At 38.6% G+C, this 19,283-nt stretch overlaps 1 protein-coding gene across 4 annotated transcripts in view; it reads right to left on the minus strand.

The window, feature by feature from the left end:
- The window catches only part of CTNND2 (catenin delta 2), a 907,536-nt gene that overhangs the window by 837,889 nt on the left and 50,364 nt on the right, over positions 1 to 19,283 (minus strand). Inside the window, exon 1 of one of the 4 annotated variants that reach the window (XM_059173664.1) lies at positions 8,282 to 8,349. The exons of the other annotated variants lie outside the window; for them this stretch is intronic. The gene's annotated coding sequence lies outside the window, so the exon portion shown is untranslated. Of the gene's footprint in view, positions 1 to 8,281; positions 8,350 to 19,283 lie in introns of those variants that run through there. 4 annotated transcript variants of the gene reach the window in all.

The raw sequence follows: 19,283 nt of genomic DNA on the forward strand, positions 1-19,283 counted from the left end.
GTAATAGAACTTGAAGTCTAGAATTGTGATACCATTAACTTTGGCTTTCTTTTTCAATATTCTTCTGGCTATTTGGGGTCTTTTCTGATTCCATATAAATTTTAGGATTATTTGTCCCATTTATTTGAAAAAAATTGGTGGTATTTTGATAGAGATTGCATTAAATGTGTAGATTGCTTTAGGTAGCGTAAACATTTTCACAATATTTGTTCTTCCAATCCATAAGCATGGAATAGTTTGAAATCAGATAATGTGATGCCTCCCTCTTTGTCTTTCTTCTCAAGATTCCTTTGGCTGTTTAGAGTCTTTCATGGTACCACTCAAATTTCAGGATGTTTTTCTGTGTTTGCAAAAAATGCAACTGGGATTCCTATAGGGATTATGCTGAAATTGTATATCACTTTGGATAGTATGGGCATGTTAACAATATTAAATCTGAATATATGACCACACGAATCCCCAGTAGCTCGCCGTGATCGTATAGTGGTTAGTACTCTGCGTTGTGAATATATGACCACAGTGGTGGATTTCTGGAAGCTTTGTAGAAGCTCCAGAAAGATACTCCTTTGTAGATCACAATTCAGTAGCTAATAGTCATTTAAATTCTATTTTCACTTAAATACAACTTTAAATAAACCAAGTGTCCCCAAATAAGAAAACAACAAATTGAGTTTACTAAGGGTGAGCTAAGAGTTTTTCCTCAATAGAAAGGATTCTTCATTCTTTAAGTAATGATATACGGAAATCTGATAAACCCATTCACGTAGCACCTAAGGTATATCAGTACTACATTAAGTGTTTTATATTTATTATTTTATGTAAACTTTAAAAACTAGCAAATAGGATGCCACCATTATCTCCATTTAAAGAGAAGAAATGAGTCTCAGAGATGTGTAGTAACTGGCAGAAAGAGAACTGGAATAAAATCATACCTTGCCCTCTATGTTATACCTCTTCCATTAAGTTCCTAATAACTGTCTAGATCTGAATCTCTAACACCATGTTTTGGAAGGATGTCATAAATTATGGTACAATTTGAACTGAGAAGAAATTTGGCTGAGAACAAATTCTGGTGACATGATAAAAAAAAATGATGAACAATGTTTGACTGTCAAATTCCTCAAAGCAACTTAATTCTGGGATAAAGAATTATAGTCTAATGAAAGATTCAAACAATACCTGGTTTGTGTAAAAAATGATTAATTTCAGTACAGTAGACGGCCTCTATGATAGGCCCCACACCCCAGTATTCATGGCCTTGTGTAAATCCTGCCCTCTGAATAACTTTCCTCTAACCAACAACATGCAACATGGATAGGCTGTCATTTCCATGAGTAGGCTCAAGATTGTGAATCTGTATTGCTACTTTACTCTCCACTGGTTCTTTGCTTGCACACAGTGATGAAGGAAGCTGCCATATTAGGGAGGCCAACATGCCAAGGAACTGAGGGAATTCACTGGCCAAAAACCAATGAGGATCTGAAGACCTCAATCTGCCACTTGCAAGAAATTCAATTCTACGAAGAACTAATGATTGAGAATGGATGTGCATCCTTCCCCTGTCAACCCTTCAAATGAAACTGCAGATCATGATTCAGGTCTTGTGAAAGACAGTGAAGCAGAACACCCATCTAAGCCATGCCCAATTCCTTACCCACGGAAAGCATAAGATGATGAATATATAGTGCTGTAAGCTGCTAAGTTTGCACTTTTTGTTATAAAACAATAGATGATACATGCAATATTGCTGTTAAACAATTCAATTATTTTAACTGATAATTATTTTTAATTCTCACCATGAATCCACATTAAGCATAATTTTAATACTTGTATCACAATTCAAATATATATCAAACTAAATTAATAGGGATTATGTTCAGAAGTAAAAGATTGATTAATATGGGAAGGATTAAAGTGCTACACATGGTGAAGATTTCAAACTTTGATGCTTAGTGCCCTCCAAAAGGAAGATGAAAAGATCAAATTGAGGAAAACCACTAATGAAGCATGCAATTTTCCCCAATTACTGTGTTTTTGAGTTTAGGCTGAGTTACATTAGGAGGATTATTAGTCAGTCAGAAATTTTATTGACTCAATTTTGTTCTCAAATATTTTCAAAGAAAAATACCTCCTTATTTATTTTTTAGCTTATTTCTAAAGCATTTCAGCCATGGTTACTGAAACAAACTAGTAGCCTGCCCAAATTATTAATCACCGAGAACATTTTCATAACTGAAGAGAATAAAAATGAAAGTATAAGAACCAGTCATTGTAAAACCACTGAATTTTTTAGTTATTATGTGGCTTATTTTCATTAAACAAATTAAAGTTATATGTTTACATGATAAAAATTTCATAAGGTAGAATAATATTCCCATACCAGTGATAAATTTAGATGAAGGCATAACATAATAAATTACAAAATGTTTCTAGGCTATTTGGTACTACTTTAGTGCTGTATTATATGATGGTACTTCAAGTTAAATCTTTGGTAGAAATTATGAATGACGTCCAGGGAAATGTTTCCATGAACAGTGTAATACAGCATGTGAGGCACTTCTAAATACCAAATTCCAAAGAGTACAACGTGATGCTGTCACCAGCATCCTCATCACAGATTTCTTTATCGCTATGGATACAACGTAAGCATAAAGTTAAAGTGGAATAAAGACAGTTCTGCACTCTTAAGCACTTTTCACAATAACATCAATAGCAAAAAATAATAAAAACAGTACTGGAAATTTGTATAAATTTTGCTATCACCAAAAAGAAAATTACTAAGCCATCAAGCATTCCTCTTCCAACCTGAACACCCTGCAGAACAAGCTAAATGTGGAGTTTCTCTGCTTGACACACTGACAGAAAGGCATTGGCAAGTTGTGTGCTTGTATTGCTTGAATATCTACCTGTTTTAGAGAGTTAATTAGTGAGTTATAATTATTATCTCTAAGTATGGCAAGTAGGACAAAATGGTTTAAATAATGCTTAAAAATTTTTTAAACCCTGATTTTGTTGATAGAGAAGTATACATGAAAGGTGTTTAAAGCTGCTGCACCAGAGAAATTTAAAATGTGTCAGGTTGGCTTGGTGGAGAGTTCAGAACAGATTAAGGTAGGGAAAGAAGATCTGTAACTTCAAGGAAGAAGTTACACTGCCCTTAGACACAGGGGAAAAAGGCATGTTTGGGTGATAAATACATTTCATTGTAAGTTTCAGCAGTCTTATAAAATATGTATAATGTCACCATTATATAAAGATAGAGATTTTAGAAAACATATACATTTGGAATTTCAGAAAACATATTCATAAATATTGATAAAAATTTTTAAATTAAAAAATATTATTAGACAGATGTTCTTGTCACCAGGTCCCTCAGGATCCATCCAGACTGGAACGGAAATGAGTGATACATAAGTATGATTTCTGCCAATAGGAAGTCACTTCGTAAACGTCCTTGGTACCAGTTAAAAATTCACTCAACAGGCACAGAACACAGCCCTCATCCCCAGACTTGTTTCACACAGTACGCAAAAACACTGCAGAAGGTCAGCAAATGCTTTCACTCTGGGTTGGATGGAAGGGTGGGGGGTGGCAGCAGCAGAAACAAAAAGTGTCTCTTTGAGGAGGAAAAGAAGAGGTAACCCTCTATCCTACCAACTGCAGGAAGCAGATGAAGAAAAAGCACCTGACCAAATTCGACATCGTAATAAAAACTTTCTGCAGACTTAGAAGGGGAACAATCTCAGTCTGACAAAGATCTAGAAAAAAGCCTATAGCTAAAATCACCCTGAATAATTAAAGACTTGATGATTTCCCCTAAGAGTGAATGCACAGTAAGAATGTACACTTTCTGGAGTGCCGAGGTGGCTCAGCAGGTTAAGCATCTGCCTTCAGCTCAGGTCGTGATCTCAGGGTCCTGGGATGGAGCCCCACATCAGGCTCTCTGCTCAGCAGGGAGTCTGCTTGTCTGCTTCTGCATCTCCCTTTCTCCTTCCCCTCCCCCAATTCATACTCTCTCTCACACACTATCTCAAATAAACAAATAAAATCTTTTTAAGGGGCGCCTGGGTGGCTCAGTGGGTTAGAGCCTCTGCCTTCGGCTCGGGTCATGGTCCCAGAGTCCTGGGATCAAGCCCCATGTTGGGCTCTCTGCTCAGGGGGAGCCTGCTTCCCTTCCTCTCTCTATCTACCTCTCTGTCTACTTGTGATCTCTGTCAAATGAATAAATAAATTCTTTAAAAAAAAATCTTTTTAAAAAAGAATCTACACTCTTACCACTTTTACTTAACTTTGCACTGGAGAGTCTAGCAAGTAAAATACAGAAGAAAAATAAGTAAGAGATACATTGTTTCAAAAGACAGAAATGAAACAGTAATTACTCAAAGACAACATAATCGGTTATGTACTGATTCCCAAAGAAACTACATAAAGCTTATTAGAATTAGTAAATTGCTTAGCAAAAGAGCAGGACTCCACTTATTATAGAAATATTATATATATATAGCAATGAACAATTGGAAATTGAAATTTAAAATTCCATTTATAATATCCTAGCATATGAAATATATAGAGATAAACATTATAAAATAATTTCAAGATTTATGTAGTGAAAATTATAAAGCAATAATGTGGGAAATTTTTTATCTTTGTTTAAGATTTTATTTATTTGAGAGAGAGCGAGAGCAGAGAGAGAGTGAGAGGGAAAAGAAGACTTCTTGCTGAGCAGAGAGACCAATGCAGAGTTCAATCCCAGGACTCCGAGGTCATGTCCTGAGCTGAAGGTAGACACTTAACCTTCTGAGCTACCCAGGTGCCCTACGTGAGAAATTTTTTTTAAAAAGTATTTTTTTTCATGGATTGGAAAACCCAGTATTATATTTCTCCAAATTAATCTGTAAATTCAATGCAATCGTAATAAAAATTTCAGCAGTTGTGGCTATAGAAATTGATGGGTTGACACAAAATTTTGCACGGTAAAGGGAAAGATCAAGATAAATAAAATTTTTTTTTTGAAAAAGAAGAGTAATGTTGGAGGACTTACACTATCTCATTTAGGTGAAGCTCAAATAATTAGGGCCATGTCTTTTTGACACAAGAACAAAAACACAGAATGAGTGACTAGAAGAGAATTCAGATATATGCTCATTCTTATATGTGGGTCAATTGCTTTTTGACAAATATGCTGACAAAATTCACTGGAGATCGGGAAGTCTTCTCAACAGCTGATGCTGAAACCACACATACTGTTAAATATATGCATAAAAAGAATCTCACACCATATATACAAAACATCAATTTAAAAGGATCACAAACCTACTGTAAAACTTAATGTGTAAAAAATCCTAGAAGAAGGGTGCACCTGGGTGGCTCAGTGGGTTAAGCCTCTGCCTTCAGCTCACGTCATGATCTCAGGGTCCTTGGATCGAGCCCCGCATTGGGCTCTCTGCTCGGCGGGGAACCTGCTTCCCCCTCTCCCTGTGCCTGCCTCTCTGCCTACTTGTGATTTCTCTCTCTCTCTGTCAAATAAATAAATAAAAAATTTTTTTAAATCCTAGAAGAAAATATACGAGAAAATCTTTATAGCCTGAGTTAGACAAAGATTCCAAACAAATGACATGAAAGGTAAGAGAAGAATTAAAAAACAGAACTCCGTTAAAATATATATGTTGCATTCTGAGATATACTGTCAAGAACATGAAGAACAAGAAGGTATTTCCAAAACACATAACTGATAAAAGACTTGCATCCAGGAGACAGAAGCTCTTATTGCTGGAAAGCAGAACAACAGAACAAATAAACTGGCAAAAGATTTGAACCGACACTTGACCGAAGAAGCAATCAGTGCCGAGGGCAACATCAGTAGCTATTAGGGAAATACAAAGTAAACCCACAGTGAAATCCCACTACTTATTTACTAAAATGGATAAAACAGAAATAAACTGAAACCACAGAGTGCTGACGAGGATGTGAAGAAATGGAAATCTTCATACACTGCTGGTGGGAATGGAAAAGTGAACAGCAATTTTGGAAGAGTTTGCTATTTTGTTTGTTTGTTTGTTTTTTAATTAAAACACACTTAAGCATGTGAACCCAAAATCCCACTCCTTGGCATCTACGTACTCAAGAAAGGAAAACACGTGTCTGTATGCAAAAGTTTAGAGCGAATGTATCCATAATAGTTAAGAACTGGAAACAACGTGTAAGTCCATGAACTAGTGTGTGAGTAGACAAACTGTGACTACATCCATCAGAATACTAGGCAGCAATTTTGTGTTACACTCTTGGTACAAGATACAACATGGGAGAACTCAAATACTTTATGCTGAGTGCAAGAAGGCAGACATGAAAGGTTATATGTACACAGCATGAATCTCTTCCAGGACACTTTGAAAAGGGCAAAATTGCAGGAAAAGAAATCAGATGAGGTCGCCAGGAGTTAGAGATCGGGGGCGGGGGGGTGACTCCAATGGGACAAGACAGAGTTTTGCGGAATGATAACTGGTTCCTATCTGACTGTGGGTTGAGGCTATAAGACCATACACATTTGTCAAAACTCACTAGATTTAAACCTAAAACTATGAGGCTTATAGTATGTATATCATACACCACATCCTTAATGTATCGTGAAACAAACTTGAATTTTAAAAAATATTAATCACATGACAGATCAAAAGGACAATGTCAGCACCAACTAAACATCTGTGGGAGAGACAGAGAAGCCTGGAGGAGAGAAAGGGAGAGTTCGCTCTCCAAGCGGCCAGGGAGTAGCCTGAGGTAAAATCTAAGAAAAAGAGGAATAAAATAAGGGAATGAAGATGTGAAGAAATGGAAATCTGGGGAATAAAATAAGGCACAGTGACCAAAAAAACTGCCAATTTTAATATTTGCACCACCAAAATGCTTGCAAAATTACTGAGACGGTCCCCTTAGTAAAGCTATGCATTTGAAAACAAATGATTTACAAAATAACACCGTGATCTCTCCCTCTGCTTCTCTCTCGCCCACGTCACTCAGGCTTACTCTTCCCTACAACACCTGTGAGCCCCAGTATCTACGGAGTTTTCCAGAGCCTTCTCATTTTTCTTCCCTGGGTAACATGAGAAGCCAAAACAAGTAACTGTCCAGGGCTGATTTCTGAATATGAAGACCCCCAATGACCGGGAAGGCCTCAGTTAAACCGGAAAACACGAACCCTTGTATCTTACGGGGCCTGGGGTTGGATACCATTGCGAGTGACCTCTCATCACATGACACAGAAAGAAATTCTGACTCCCACTCTGGAGCCACAAATACAGCGGGCAAGAACCCCCAAATCTCCTCATTTCACAGGTCTTTCAACCGTCCCACTCACAGAATCGGCTCAGCACAGCGGGCACACTACACATAACAAATGCCGATTTACTATCAGTAATTGGGAAGAATAAAAAGACAACACCACCACTGGAAGATAAATTAATTTACCTGTTTAAAATAATTCATTTCCAGCCAACTGCTCTGACAGAATATCTAATAGGGGCTCATTTAAATTAAATTCAGTTAATCTAATATTTAAGATAGAAACCAGTGAAGAAAAGCTCACGGACTTATGTAGAAGTAAAACCAAAACCAGTTGCTAGAATGTCTGCAGCACTTCCTCCTTGCATTGTCCCTCTTAATGAGTGGAGAATTTTTCTGGGATTATTTGTCATGAATAAGAGCATCTCACACCACAGGTTCTCAGGAAACAGTGTATGAACTGCATCTGTTCGTGGAGCAGGGGATCTTGTCAGGAGTGTTACGAGATGTTTCTTTAGATGATCCTGACTGTATGATTTTCACTTTCACAAGTCACATACCATTTTTGTCAATTGTAATTCAACTATAAATACACTACACATATGTGTATATACATACGTGCATATTACATATGTAAATATTCTACACACACACACACACACACACACACACACACTACACTGTTTCTGTGATTTCAGCAAAGTTCGGAAATTCACGGCTGTGGGTTTCCCCCGAGGAATCCTTATCTCCTCTGTAGAGTAAGTTTTTGTGTAACTTCTGCCATTAGTCCACATTCTCCTTTTCAGATATCACATTTTGAAAAAACTAACAGGCAGTAAAAATTAACTTTTTATGTACAGTTCTAGCAATTCTAACACACGTATAAGTTTGTGTGGCCGCCACCACCCACAATAAAGACAAAGAGCTTATGGACCACCCAATAAACGCCCTCGTCCCTTGGTCGAACCCCCTTCTCTCTCACCCTTAACCACTGGCACCCACTGACCTGTTCTCCGTCAGGGTTTTATCCTCTCATAAATTCCACAGAAATGGAGCCAGACAACAGGTAGCCTTTGAAGACTGGCTTCTTTCTCAAAGGCTTTTTAAATTGTAAATATGCAGTAGGGACATTTTTTCCCAGTGATCCAATATTTGAGGAACAAAACTGATAACACCTCATGACCTTAGCGCTTTTATGGAATTTTGAGCAAATCAGGTTTTTCATGTTTTGCTTTAACCAGCACATGAGCAGGGAGGGAAGGCTGGCCACTAGAAGAGGGGGCAATCCGGACTCTCAACGTAGAGCCGAACACTTAGACCACCGACCTCGCTGCTGGATTTTATGTAACTGGAACTGCCCAGGTTTCCTCAGTTTTGTTTTGTTTTTTCTTAGTACAGGGATCTTTGGGGACCAATCAGATCCTAGAGACAAGAAGTAGGAAGTTTTTGTTTCTGCTTTTCTCAAAGAATTTTTCATCATTCCTCGAATCTGTTTTTCAGCTCAAAGACTCAAGAACATGGTCTAGGAGGAGAAAATCATGTACACAAATTCTGGTCACAAATATCCTCAGAGTCTAGTTGGTTACTGGCATTTTGGGTCATATTTTGAGAAGAAATCCATTCTGAAAACCGTCAAATGTATATATGTTTGCTCTTAATCATAATTCCAGGCGCTCTGCTCGTGGGCATTACAATGGCCACTGTCCGACCAGCTGTCCCCACCTTCAGCCCCCGGGACACAACCAGGCAATTCCTGCTCTTCCTGACCCCGGTCCCTCACCGAGTAGGGGACAGTTTCACACGCAGCTTCTGTCCTCAAAACACCACTTGTGTTCCTGGTGCTTCCTCTCCTCTGAATCCTGCCATCCCCTTCTCAGAGAACCCGCACTGCCCACCACCCCAGACGGAGCCTCGGGATTCTCTGCAACTCAGGCCTTTGCTTCCACTAACATCATTGATTCCTGGGATTCGCTCATGGCTTTTGAGATTCCTCTTCTGCCAGCTCCACACTTTTACATTCCCCTGGCTGCCCTTGCAGGATTTTGAAGACAGGAGGCACATTTATTTTGCATTTTCTCTGCCAGGTATGGGGGAAAATCTGTCCCAGAGTAATGGGTCTCAGACAGGCGTGTATTGGAGTCGGCAGGGGACTTGGTAAAAATGCAGAGACCCAGGCCCTCTACATGAACATCTGCCTTTTTTTTACCATTTACCAGCTCTTCCAGCAAAGATTCTGATACATGGGGACGTGTGAAGGAGCCTCCAATGGATCTGGGGTACTATGATTAAGCTGCCTCAGAAAGTTTAGAATAAATGACGACTTAAGTCCTATGTTGTAGAATAAAAATTGGGCCCTAGAACAGACTGACCCAACTCATGCCCCACTTCCTGAGCCGATCTTGAAATGTGGTTTATTTTTAACATTCTTTGCTGGAATGAGATAGCAATATTAAATATTATATTGTATCCATTTAGGAGATATACTTTTTCACCCTTTCACGTCTTTGATTCGGGATTATGCCTTAAAACGGGCATCTTAAAAATGTTCGTCAGCATCTTTTCTGCCACGTTAGCACCAAACAGTGCATCTTAAAAGTAAACATTTAAAAATACGAAAATCCTACTCCAACCCAAGGCTGAAAGCCACAAGCCAATTAATATTACAGAAATAAGGTAGCAGAATGACACAATATTAAAAGATCTGATTTAATTCAGTCCAGAATATTTACCTATGAAAGCCTAAAAGAAGAACCGATAACATGGTGGTCTAGTCTCTATTCCCCTGGAGAAGTGAAGTCTTTCCTTCCAAGGGTCAACGTGGTCCGTTAGGAGCCCGCAAGGGTGGGGCGTGGACCACATTCCAGTTCTGGATTCCTCAACTTATGGTCACCAAACTCAGGTTCCTCATGAGAACCGTTCATGAAACAGTGTTCCAGAGTGGTCTACTTGTGTCACAAACTACTCCAGATTAGGTGGTATAAATCAAGGATGATTTTTAAAAATTATTACTATCTATCATGGCTCCAAGGGTTACTTGGGCTCAACTAGGTAGGGCTCATTAACGCAGGTTCTTAGAGGGGGCTGCAGTCAGATCTTGAGTGACGGTGTCTAGAAGTCTCTCACAGATCTGATGCCCAGAGTGGGAAGACATACTTTTATGGAGGTGGAACATTTGGACTCCCAGAGCACCTCTCTCAATCTGTGCGGCCTATTCATGAAGTCTCTCTCCAAGAAGCTGTCTTCAGGCTGTCAGATGTCTAACATGTAGGCTCAAGGCTCCAAAGGGGGATGTCTCCAGGGAAAGGAAGAGAAAGAAAGAGAGATAAAGAAGCACAGAGAGCTGGAAAGCTCTTTGCAATCTAGCCTAGGTAGTGATGATTCTGCTGCAATGTATTGGTGAAACTGAGTCACTAAAGCCGGTCTCTATTCAAGAGAAAAACAACTAAATTTGTGGTTACGTTTTAAAACTGAATTTTACTTATTTATTCATGTTTGTTTATTTCAAGTTTTTATTTAAATTCTGGTTAGGTAACATACAGTGTAATATTGGCTTGAGGAGCAGAATTTAGTGACTTATCACTTACATACAACACCCAGGGCTCAACACAAGCGCCCTCCTTAACATCCATCACCCATCTCAGCCCATCCCCCACCCACCGCCCCTCCAGCAACCCTCAGTGTGTCCTCTATGGTTAAGAGTCTCTTATGGTTTGCCTTTCTCTCTGAATCTTCTCCTTCCCCTATGTCCATCTGCTCATTTGTTTCTTAAATTCCACATATAAGTGAAATCACATGGTATTTGTCTTTTGCTGACTGCTCCGCTTAGCATAATATAGTCTAGCTCCGTTCACATTGCAAATGGCAAGATTTCATTCTTTTTTGATGGCTGAGTAATAGTCCGCTGTGTGTACATGCCACATCTTCACCCATTCCTCAGTTGATGGACATTTGAGAAAGAGGAATCTTAAATAAAAGTTATCATTCTCTGAACACTAAGGTCAAGTCTTCTACTTTAAATAATCTCTACTGGGAAAATGAACCACTGAAAAATCTGATATCTTTATTCTTCAGAAAGTTAAAAAACTTACTGCAATTTTTTTCTTTTTCTTTTTTAAAATTCACATATAATGCATTGTTTGTTTCAGGGGTACAGGTCTGTGATTACTGCAATATTTTTGCTTAGTAGGAAAAAATAACCACATGTAAGTGTTCTGCTGAGACAAACAGAACTCTAAACAACCCAAAAGAAACAAACAATCAAAAACCCAAAACTCACAGATACACAATGCATGTCTTTCCTAAACACCCACTTGGTCAACGCAAAAACCTCTCAACAATATTGCTTAAAAATCGTAAATGTTTACAAAATATTCATTGTTTACTACCATGTGTTGAAGATCATTATATAAGATTGTATAATACTGTGTAAGATCATGATTGTATGTGACCATTATGAAAGGAGAGGTGTGCCTCGAAATTAATTATCTCAGCTTGCTGGGTGGTTTTATTTCTTATCTATGTACGGCATCCAGAGAAGTGTGAGGCCCAATGACTTGAATGGTCAAAACAATAAATATGCTCTATGTGCTTGATAATTTCCAAAGGAGCAAACATTATGTGGGCAGATCATTCATTCAAAACTGATTCAGACTCATTTTAAAGACCTGAAGATATGGCTTCAAATGCTACAAACTGGACCCATCAAAATAATTCTGTGTCACTTCACTTTATTTAAGAATCATGGGTGTCTGTGCATAGGAAGCCAGACTGTTATGTGTAAAGAGTCTTCAGAGGTGATATTCTGAGGTTAATATTCAGTAGGAAATGGGCAAAAGGGGAAATGATAGGTTTAATAGACGTTGATGTCAATAAAAAATATATTCAACTCTAAGACAAGAAACAGCCAAAATCTGTTCATCCATGTGCTATGGATGAAAATGATTTAGAAACTTTGCTTTTTAAATGTACATACCTGGGGCCCCTGGGTGGCTCAGTCGGTTAAGCCTCTACCTTTGGCTCAAGTCATGATCCCAGGGTCCTGGGATCGAGCCCCACATTGGGCTCCTGGTTCAGTGGAGAGCCTGCTTCTCCCACTCCCTCTCCCTGCTGCTCTGCCTACTTGCACTATCTCCCTGTCAAATAAATTAATTAAATTTTAAATAAATAAATGTACATACCTATCCCAACAGGTAGCCACTGACAAGTTTTAAAAATTTTTTCATTATCCTAGAAAAATATTTAAGATATTTTCATGTTAATGGTATTAATATAACAAACCTTATTTTAAGCACCATCCTAAATGCCTGAAATACATGATTTTATTGAATTCTCACTACAAGCCCATTAGGCCAATGATACCCTCTCACTTTTAGATCTGAGAAACCTACTCCAGAAATCACCCAATTTTCGATGAACGCTCACAGAATCATTTCAACTCCTCACAACAAACAACAATGAAAGAAAAGGCAAAATAACCTTGCAACACGGGACCTTCATCCTCTCATTTCTTGCTAGTTCATTTCAGAAACCCATTTCTTCTCATACCAGTTCCTTATCAAATTTCAACGTGACCGTCAGCCTTATAGGACACCTGACTCCCAGGTTAGCCTTAATTCGTCCCAGACAAAATAACAACAAGAAAATGAGACCATGCACACCCCCAGCCACCAGCCCCAGAAGCTACTATGGTGAAAGGATGAACTAAACCTAGAATGTGGTTCACTGAGTTTAGGCCTTGACTTGATTAAATCAGAAAAATATTTTCACATCACACGGTAGGCTCCAGGACAAAAGAAGTAAAATAATTAATGGCTGTCCTCTTGGAGTTTCCATGCTAGAGGCCGAGGCAGACAGAACAAATAGCAAAGACAAGTCACAATGGTGAAAAAGGAAATGAAGGAGAGCAAGCTGGGTAGACCCTGGCAGGAGAGGCCTCACGGCAGGGAGCAGGGGTGGTGACATTTCAGCAGAGGAGACATTACTTATTATGGCTTGACTTGAAACTGGCCTACTTCCCTGGACAAATCACATACCTTCTTTATGTCCAAGGTTCCTGATCTGTAAAATTAGGGATTGGCCGAGAATGGCATTTAATGGACCTTCAAACACTGAAGTTCTATGACTGGGAGACTTTTTATTCAGAAGTAAGCCTTACAGTGAAGAGTTTACACCACTGGCTAATCCAAAGACCCTCTGATTCCAGTGGAACCAAGATATCAGTCTATCACCATGCTATACTCCCTTGTGAATCTTTCCCCTCTAGAAGCAAGGTCTCCTCCTCTTTGATCTAAGAAGTTGTTCAAATAGTAAATACCTTTATTCAATTGACACAACAGTTCTTCTTTTCCTTCTTCACATCCCATGACCTAGTTATAATTGGAAGCTTATGCCTTTTGGCCCCCTTCCTCATTTTACCCACCTCTGGTCCCCCACTTCTTGCAACCATCAACCTGTTCTCCGTATCTACAAGCTTGATTTGGGGGATGGTTTTTCTTTTCCAGATCCCACATATAAGTGAGATCATACAGTCTTTTTCTCTGACTTATTTCACTTAACATAACGTCCTGAAGGCCATACCATCATAAACACCAGATTTTCAATTTTCATGGTTCAATATTCCACTGTATGTAGATAGCACATCTTCTTTACCCATTCATCCATCTTCTTTGGAAAAATGTCTCACCAGATCTTCTGCCTATTGTTGAATTGTACTGTTGGGCTCTTGTTTTGGTTTTGTTTTTGGTTTTGTTTTTGTTTTGCTATTGATTTGTAGGAGTTCTTTATAAATTTTGGATATTAACCCCTTATCAGATATGCAATTTGCAAATTATTTTTCCCATTCAATAGAATGCCTTTTCATTTTGTCCACCAAATCCTTGGCTGTGCAGAAGCTTTTTAGTTTGATGTAGTCCCATTTGTTTTCATTGCCTTTGCTTTTGAAATCATTTTCAAAAAATCATTGCTGTGACTGGTATCAGCAAGCTTACCACCTATGTTTTCTTCTAAGAGTCTTATTGTTTCCAGCCTTACATTTTCAATCAATTTTGAATTAATTTTTGTGTAAGACAGGGGTCCAGTTTCTTTCTTTTGCATATGACTATCCAATCTTCCCAGCACCATTTACTGAAGAAACACCATAGACACAATATTTCTAAACACTATGCAGGAATTTTCAGGATTCCACATTGGCTTGTTAATGAGACAGAAATATCTAATTTGGTAAACTATCTACTCCCGAAATTCTTATAATCTGAAAAATACTAATGAAATCAATTGCAATGAAGTCATGAAATCAATTTCAATGCAGCCCCTGACCTTTTTTTTTTTTTTTTTTTTTTTTTAATGACATGAAGGATGATACTGAGAAAATGGTATCAAGAGCAGGGATTATATAAAAGGAGGAGGTTATTCCGAATTCATCAATCAAGGAACTAGGATCCACAGTGACCTCGTAAGCCCAGTTTGATGGGCTGAATCTAGTAAAATATACTAATGAGTACAAATGCAAAATTCTATACAAAGGAATAGCAAATCAAGTAAACAAGAATGGCAAAAAGAAGCTTGGTAACAATACACACAAAGAAAATTTCTTTACAGATTTTAGCAGTAGTAAGTGTAAGTTGGAATAACCAATAATAACAGGTTCCCCCAAACAATCACCCAAGGTTCTTGCTACTTAAAGTGTTGTCCCTGGGCCAGCTATGTATCAGTATCACTTGGTAGCTGGTTTGAAATGCAGACTCTTGGAATCCATTCCAACGTTCACAGTCAGACTCTGGAGATTAAAAAGATTCCCAGGTGATTCTGCATGCACCACCCCAGGCTCTTCACCAGGTCAGACCAAATGAGTCTCCAGCCTATAGAGACCACATCTGCATTATAAGAATACCATCAATTCGATGAAGATCAGTTAGATCATGACAGGAGACAAGCAAAAACCTCTAAAACCATCAAGACTATTCAAAGGCACCAGGAATGTTTAGTTCAGAAAGTGCTATTCATTACATGGCAGCCACTAGCCAGCAACATGTCTTTAGCACTTAAAATGAAGCTAGTCTGAATTAATATGTTCTATAAGTGTAAAACACATCCCTGAGTGCAAAAACTTAGGGGGCGCCTGGGTGGCTCAGTGGGTTGAGCCGCTGCCTTTGGCTCGGGTCATGGTCTCAGGGTCCTGGGATCGAGCCCCGCATCGGGCTCTATGCTCAGCAGGGAGCCTGCTTCCTCCTCTCTCTCTCTCTCTCTGCCTACTTGTGATCTCTCTATGTCGAATAAATAAATAAAATCTTTAAAAAAAAAAAAAGAAAGATCGTGAAGTATCTCTTTAATAGTTGTTTATATTTAATATGCTGAAATAGTACATTGGATGTGTTGGTTTAATTTAAATTCAAAATTAATTTCACCTGTTTCTACTTGCATTTTTTTAATTTATTTTTTATTTATTTTCAGCATAACAGTATTCATTATTTTTTCACCACACCCAGTGCTCCATGCAATCCATACCCTCTCAAATACCCACCACCTGGTACCCCAACCTCCCACCCCCGCCCCTTCAAAACCCTCAGATTGTTGTTCAAAGTCCATAGTCTATTTGCATTTTTTAACGAGGCTACTGGAAAAATTGTAAATAGCCTGTGTGGTTCCTATTTTACTTCTACTGAACAGTACTTCTTTGGAGACAACCCCAGGAGGCGGGTAGTTCTTTTCAGAATGTGAGTACCACTGTATGGGAGAAATATTAATTTGGCTCAGTCTGAAACCAAGGATTACAACCAGCCCTTAACGTTGTTACAGGATCAAGGGCAGACAAAGGATCTTCTCTTTTTCCAAAATGCCCAGTAGGGAATGTCATCACTCCCGCAGATTCATCACTGAATCGAAGAGTCATGAAAGGGTTGCATTTCTTGTCTTACAGAAGAATCTGAAAATATGGCAATGAAAAAGAAACAAGAAAACCTAACTACCTATCAAAAAATATTATCTCATGAGCAGTTCCCAATACACTCTTCTTCTCCAGAGAAAAATTACAGAGGTTCATTTTATTTTCTCTTTGGAGAATGATTGGTGGGGTGGAAGTCCAGGCGGTAACATGAGCAGAAGAAATGACATCCCTGATTGCAGATGAACACTTTCCTGAAGATGCCACTTACCCTTGCTAAATGTCCTCATGGACAAATTACACATCATCTATTAGAACAAAGATCGCTTATGTTGAGACTGTCAAAGTATCCAGCCAGCCTGCTTCAGTATTGCAGAAGGAAAAAATAAATAAGTAAATCTTCTCTGAGTCCACAGTACTGATCCCAACAACATATAATCAAGACTGACAAGAAAGTTTAGCAAAAAAAAATCTATCTCACCATTATGCTACTGCAGATAACAGCAAAGAAAATAACTGTCTGATACTGATTCCAATGTAAGGAGACAAAATTGGGGTTCACATTTCACTAGTCCTGAGTAGTTCATCTTCTGGATGCCCCTTAAAAATGCTGAATGATGGGGCACCTGTCATTAAGCATCTGCCTTCGGCTCAGGTCATGATCCCAGGATCCCGGGATCAAGCCCCACATCGGGCTCTCTGCTCTTCGTGAGGCATGCTTTTCCCTCTCCCACTCCCCCTGCTTGTGTTCCCTCTCTTGCTGTGTCTTACTGTCAAATAAATAAATAAAATCTTTTTAAAAATTGACGAATGATGATTTGTGGTCCTAAGAGATGGACTCTGACCCTATGTGGATCAACGAAATCTCAAAAAGTGAATTTTTTCAAGGGTCATTTGGTTGGTTTTTAAGGAACCAGTTTTTGAAGGCAAAATAAGAGAATATATTATTTGATCTGATACAGAGAATCTGAAGAGTAGTTTGATCTATCTTCAAACTATGAAACATCTCTAACCCAAAGTGGTTCATACACTGCTGTCTCATTTACATTTAGAATCTAGAGAACTCCATTTGAGTCCTAGCTCTCATCATGGTCAAATTACTAAGCTTTTCATCTGCTCAGAGTTTAATGAGGGCACTGACGTTGTACTGTCTTCTCCCCTTGGCTCTAACTTTACCTATTTCTACATAAATGGAGAGGGGGAAAAAAAACAAGACTTCTTATTTAACCAGAGAAAACCCACATTTATCTAAATAAAACCTAGGTGATATTTAAGAACATCCTTATAGAAATATTTTTAATACATATTTCTAAGAAGGATGTGTAATGGTTCCCCAAAGACTTTTTAAAATTTATAAAGCCATCTATCTTGAATGCATTACGAATCCTCCTAAGGAGTGGATAGCCTGAAATACATGCGCGCACGCACACACGCACAACATTTCGTGCCAGATTTTAAAGTCTAATAATGCAACTCCTGAAGCAAATTAGGATTTGCATTTGCAGATTCCCATTAAAATGAAAGCAATCTCCCAGCTATAATTATTTCACTCATTCTGAAAATTGGGAAATCTGTTTTAGCATAAAGTAGCATAACCTAGAATGTCTATATCACTTTGTTTTTAATTGTAGAACTGATGGATTCATGGGGCACCTGTTGTTTACTTTAATCTCAGCTATTTTAGACATCCCATGTTTATCCTGTTGCCAGCTTTCTGATGCATTGATGGTTCTTTAAGAAACAAAAAATCCCAGGAGCTAAGCCATTTTTCTTATTAATCATTATATTCACCTAAGAAACTACTTTCCCACCAGTAAACCTCATGTATGGTTAAGTCTTACTAGTGTCTCACTCAAGCTGCATGCTGTGTCTTCAAGTTTGCATGTCACAAGGCTTACTGTAAGTATGAGTAGGCAGGTGAGATGAGATGAGGGAGCTATTCTATACCTGAGTGCCCAGGGAGCTACTGCCTTGGCAAACCAGAGCTGGAATATGCCCAGAACTGGATCATCTAATGGGGCATGGAAAAGACCTGACTCTCCAATGGTTTGATGGCGAAGGATGTGCCAAGAAGTCACTGTTGTGCTAGGAAAGCTGTGCCATGATGGAAACCAGCTTTCTGTCCCAACTTTTTGTACATGAAATAACCAGGGGTGTCAACCCTGGTCTTACTACCACTCTAATTATGACCTGCCCATCAACCTTAAAAATCAGGGCCTTAACATGTCTTTGAAAAGGGTAACTGCTGCCTTGCTTATCTGTAGCACAATGCTACAATTTAGTAGGTACCTAATAAATATTTGTTCAGTGAATGAAAACAACAGTCACCATCCACTCCACGGGACACTTAGGGACTGAACTGCATCTCCACCACAAATTCCTACATTGGTATCCTAACCTTCAGTACCTCAGCATGAGACCTCATATGGAAAGAGGGTCACTGCAGATATAGTTAGTTAAGACAAGGTCATTATGGAGTAGGGTGAGCCTTTAATGCAATGTGACTGGGGTCCTCCAAAAAGGAATGCCATTAGAACAGGCGTGCATACACAGAGAATGTCACGTGACAGTGAAGGCAGGTATGGGGGTGAGGTAGTAGAAGCAAAGGAAAGCCAAAGACTGCCAGCATCCGCAGAAGTTAGAAGAGGTGTGGAATACATTCTCCCTCATAACGCTCAAAGGACACCTGGATCTCAGACTTCTAGCCTCCAGAACTGTGAGGTAATAAATTTGTTCTTTAAGCCACCCAGTCTGTATGATTGTTACAGAAGCCCTATAATACTAATACGGACAAATACAGTAATGAATACAACCTATGACTTGACACTTAGAAATATGGAAAATTTAAATATGAATAAATTCAGTAGAATATGAAAGCAAGAAGAAATTTAAGGGGTGTTTACCTCTATATTTAATGTTTAGATGCCTAAAAATTGCATTGAGTCTATATTTAGATAAGCATAAACAGATGATCCACTAAATTAAATGAGAACATCTAGAACATGAAGCCTTCTGAAAAAAGAAACTTCATTTTGTACATTTACACATTTCCCACTACCTAAAATACAGCCTACCAACATTATGGCCATAAACAATAATGATTTGTTTAATGAATGAATGAATGGCTAAT

Source organism: Mustela lutreola, chromosome 5, assembly GCF_030435805.1.
Source record: "Mustela lutreola isolate mMusLut2 chromosome 5, mMusLut2.pri, whole genome shotgun sequence".
NCBI classification, from domain to species: domain Eukaryota; kingdom Metazoa; phylum Chordata; class Mammalia; order Carnivora; family Mustelidae; genus Mustela; species Mustela lutreola.